Source organism: Vespa crabro, chromosome 15 (assembly GCF_910589235.1).
Source record: "Vespa crabro chromosome 15, iyVesCrab1.2, whole genome shotgun sequence".
Lineage (NCBI taxonomy): Eukaryota > Metazoa > Arthropoda > Insecta > Hymenoptera > Vespidae > Vespa > Vespa crabro.
Window position 1 is genome coordinate 4,174,996 of NC_060969.1, and position 5,000 is coordinate 4,179,995.

Consider the following 5,000-nt stretch of genomic DNA (forward strand, 5'->3'; position numbering starts at 1 on the left):
GAGAGAGAGAGAGAGATAGATAGAGAAAACTAATGTATAAGAAATTATTACCTGTCCTCCAACTGTCTTTCGAAAATCACCGGATACGCAACCCCTGTGAATTCTCATAAATCAACTCGACAAAAGTCGGGAGGACTCTCTTTACTCGCGTAAAACATGTAAGTTCCTTCCAACCCCTCACAAAACTATGACCTAACGTAACATGACGGCATTTCTAGATATGTAATACGTGTACGTGCATGCATATATAAAACGAGACCTCACTCAATATTATTTCTCTCTTTTTCTCTCTCTCTTTCTCTCTCTCTCTCTCTTTCCTTTATTGTTACCGTTCTCTCTTCGTTCTTTCCTTAGTTTCCTTTTTTTTTTTTTTTTTTCTTTTATCTTTGCTTTCTTATATTAATCTCGTTTAAACACGAGAGAAGGAAAAAAAAAATAAGAGAAGGATAAAAAACAGAGTAATTAAATATAAGGTTATCAAAATCTAATCAGTCATAGGATCGCGTGATGACGATAAAGAGGAAAATCCTCGATTAAAAAGATAGAGAGAGAGAGAGAGAGAGAGAGAGAGAGAGAAAAGAGGAAGAGAAGAATTTACTTTTGTCGCGAATAGTGTGAAGCGTAAGAGAGAGAGAGATATAGAAAGAGATGGTGTTATATAGTGACAAGGTTAAAGGAGAGAGAAAGAGAGAAAATTAATCGTTGGCCGTTGACCTCGTGAGGGAGGAGGCTCTTGGAAAGATGGTGGAGGTGCTGATGGCAATGGTAGTGGTAATCGTAGTTGGCTGATGTCGGTAGTATGGTAATGGTAGTCGTCGTGGTGATGGTGGTGGTGGTGGTGGTAATGGTAGATGGGTAGACGAAGTGTGGGGATATGAAGGGGAACGAGGCCACTCGGAGTGGTGGGATTCGTGCGACTGATCAATGCACCGTGCGCGTCAGAATCGCGCAAAGCCATGCACTGCATTTCGATTCTTTTTTTTTGTTTTTTTTTTTTTTGTTTTTTTTTTTGTTTTTTTTTTTCTTTCTTTCTTTTTTTATGCATATATAACCCATGATACATGCATGTATTAATACAATATTTCAAACGTGTTATATCGAACACAATTCGATTTATACGATTTATCAATTCTTAATATATATACATATGTACGTGTACATGCAAAATATAATTGAAATATTAGATATAATTATTTGTATATACAAATTTCTCTGTTCTATTTTTCTTTGTTCTTTTTTTCGTTTTTTTCTTTTTCTTTTTCTTTTTTTTCTTTTTTCTTTTTTTTTTTTTTTTCTTACGGAACCGTTCAAATTATCGGCATTAAATGTATGCTATTGAAACGTATACCGTTTCAACTCTATTTTCGTGTTCCAATACACGAAATATCCGTAATCGAGTCATTGCGAATAAATGATATTTTTATTTTATCGAACGGTAGAAAAGAAATTTTCTTTATACCCTCTCTTACAATTCCTTCGTTCCTCTTCCATCCGTGATACGAAAACAACAACGATATCGATCGACGTAAAAAAAAAAAAAAAAAGAAAAAAGAAAAAAGAAAAAAAAATAAGAAAAAAACGGGACTAGGCTATAAATACGCTGTCATTTTAATTTAAGTAAATTGTTCGTAGGAAAAATTGAGATCGGTATATAACATAAAAATGTACATATATATATATATATATATATATATAATCGGAACAGTCCTATCGTATGAAATAAAGAAAAAAAAAAGAAAAAAAAAAAAAGAAAAAAAAAAAGAAAATAGTTGAACGTAGATCGTTCGTTGGATATTGTTTGAAGAAGTTGCGCTTCGTGACGAATAAAAAATTTAATCCGATCGTTCTCTTTCCGCTAGCGTGCTTTCGTGACTCCGCGATACGGACAATGCAAAGGTACTACTAGTATGTTTTGCCCAGGGTAGTAGTAGTAATAGTAGTATTAGTAGTAGTAGTAGTAGTAGTAGTAATAGTAATAGTTTCCCTCGTTCCGTTGTAAGGAACTTTGAATCATCGCTCTGCGAAATAACAAAAGCTGTATAATCGATTTGTGGTAAGAGTACATAGATACCCTATGTACATACACGCCAGATGCGCGTGTGTATATACGATTTTAAAATAAAATGAAAAAAATGAAAAAAATGAAAAAACGTTCTCATTCGAAGAAATTCACAATTTTCGCGATTATACCATTAATTAAATTCAAGTCATTAATAATATTTATAACAACGTTTACGAATGAAATTTCTTTCTTTTTTTTTTTTCTTTTTTTTTTTTTTTTTTTTGACCATCGTTCAGCCTCCCCTAATCCAATTAAATTCTCTCTTTGTACATTAAATACCATTAATAGAAATTCTAATATTTTCTATAATATCCAATAAATACGAATCTTATTGGCAAAGTCATTCCAAATGTTATACGTGAATATAACATTTGAAATAAAATAAGACATGATCTTAAACTTTCAACTTTTATATCCTAAATCCATTTTAGAATAGAATTTAGTATCGTATTGAATATTATAAATGACGCGTTCGAAAGAAAATCAAGAGAACGACCTTAAATTTTCAACGATTACAAATTTAATATATATATATATATATATATATATATATATATATATATATATATTAGTTAATTTTTTTTTATTATTAATTAACACAAAATAAAAGATATATTTATTCGTATAATAAATAATAAAAAATATTAAATTATTTATATCTTCATATTCGTAAGCTTATATTAAAATATAAGAAAATTCTATCCGGGGATGAAACTTTAAGACGTGGAAGAGTAGAGAATAGAATAGAATAGAGTAGAGTAGAGGAAGAAAGGAAGGAAGGGGGGGGGAGGGAGGGAGGGAGAAAGGGAAGGATAGTTTAATCCTAGGGATATTGTTTTGATGGTCGAATAATTTTCCTTTAATCGAGTAAGTATATTCAAGAATGGGAGTAATAACAGTATGGTAAAGTAAGTCTGAGTGGGAGGAACAGGTGGAGGGGTGAGAGAAAGGGTTCAAGGGAGAATAGAAGGTCAGGTTAAAGTGCAGCAACGAATCTGGCTTAGGGTTTAGAGAGGAACTTTCGTTGAAACGACTTTTGTTATTGTTATAACTTACATAGTTAATGGCGTTCACATGCACGTTCCTTTTCTTCTTATTTTGCATATGTGTATGACGATGAGGTAAGAAGGGCGAGGGGGTGGGCCTCCCGTGACTTTTTTGTTTCCTTTTCTTTTTCTCTCTCCCTCTCTGTGTCTCCCTCTCTTTCTCTCTTGTAATGTTATCTCTTACATCCAGAAACGTGAAAACGATGTAATCCAAGAAGTAAAAGGATATAATATCTTCATTGAAAGGCAACAAAAGACACCGCTCTCTTGATTCTTATTGTGAGTCACCTTACGTTCGAGAGAGACCAATGTAAGCGATATAAATAGAACAAAGATTCTAATGGATATTATCATTTAAAAATAATGATATATATTGTGTGTGCGTATGTGTCTCTGTTGCGTGTGAATATTTTTACGAGAATGGTCTAAAAAAAATTACAACGTACTTGTTAAATCGATCCGTTATAAAAAGAAAAAAAAAAAAGAAATAATAATAATAAATAAATAAATACATATAAACTCGTTAAATGCAAATATATCATTTTGTATCTTCTATTACAAAGTCCGAATATATTTCAGAAATTATGGTAATTTGATAAAAACAGATAATGGAGTAAAAAAAGTTTCAAACACGTTATGATCTACTTAATGCATATATTATTGTCTTATTATTATATTTTTATAATTTTTATCGTATATTGGAAAATTATTATTAATCATTATGCGTGAAAGCTTACTTCATATATACATATATATTAGTAATATATATACTAATTTCCTTCATATCTAATAAAAATCTCAACAATTTTTTCCCCGATCTAGAAAGTTGTCAGTGATTTCCAATTCTTAACCTTCTTTTTTTTTTCTCTCTCTTTTTTTTTCTCTCTCTTTTTTCTTTTGTAAATGCGTCATCGAAATATTAGAAATTTTTCATCGATCTAGAAAGTTGTTCGATTTCGAATTTCCAACTTGTGTGTGTGTGTGTGTGTGTTTTTCTCTCCTTCTTTTTTCTTGTTTTTTTTTTTTTTTTTTTTTTTTAACGCATAGCAAAAAATTTGAAAAATTTTTCCTCGATACGCAGAAAGTTACTCGATTCCGAATTTCGAGCTGAGTTTTTTTTTCCTTTCCCTTTTTTCTTTTATTTTCTTTTTTTTTTTCTTTTCTCTTTTTCTTTTTTACGTAGTAAAAAATTTATCAAATTTTGATAGACAAATTTCACGTCGCATCTAAAAAGTTATAGGATTTAATGAAATAAAATAAATAAAAGGAAAAAAAAAAAAAAAGAAAAAGAAAGGAAAAAAAAGGAAAAAAAAAAGAAAGAAAGAAAGAAAGAAAAAGAAAAAAAGAAAATGTCAAGAATATTTTGTATCCTGTATATAAAACGCGTCAACTTGTCATTTTATATCGTAGAGATATATAATATCTCTCGTGATCGAGCGCGTCGAGCCGAAAATTCCCGTATTATTTATTTTTATCTCTTTCATTTGTTTATTCATACATTTATTTTTCGCATATAATCATGGCGATAATCGGATAAATAGGAACGAATCGCAATAATATATAAATCGTCCGACGACATTGGAACTCTTTGAAATGGATAAATTCGATTAAACGGCGCGATAATATCGCGCTTTTGAGAAGGAACAAGTCAACGAAGCGAGGCGAAGCGACGACGACGAAGGCTTCCGTTTTTTTTTTTGCCGTCATTTTTTTTGTTTTGTTCTCTTTTTTTTTTTTTTTTTTTTTTTGTTGTTTCCTTCATTTTTTCTTTCCTTTCTTTTTAAAGTCCGCCATACACATACACACACACACACACACACACACACACACATATATATATACAATACCCGTTGTCCTTAGATTTTTACGATTTTTCCGGTCGAACGGAAAAA

At 30.8% G+C, this 5,000-nt stretch overlaps 1 protein-coding gene across 7 annotated transcripts in view; it reads left to right on the plus strand.

Annotated features, from left to right (window-relative positions):
• LOC124429509 (inositol-pentakisphosphate 2-kinase) overlaps positions 1–5,000 on the plus strand; it is a 139,951-nt gene that overhangs the window by 112,040 nt on the left and 22,911 nt on the right. The gene's annotated exons all lie outside the window — the stretch shown is intronic.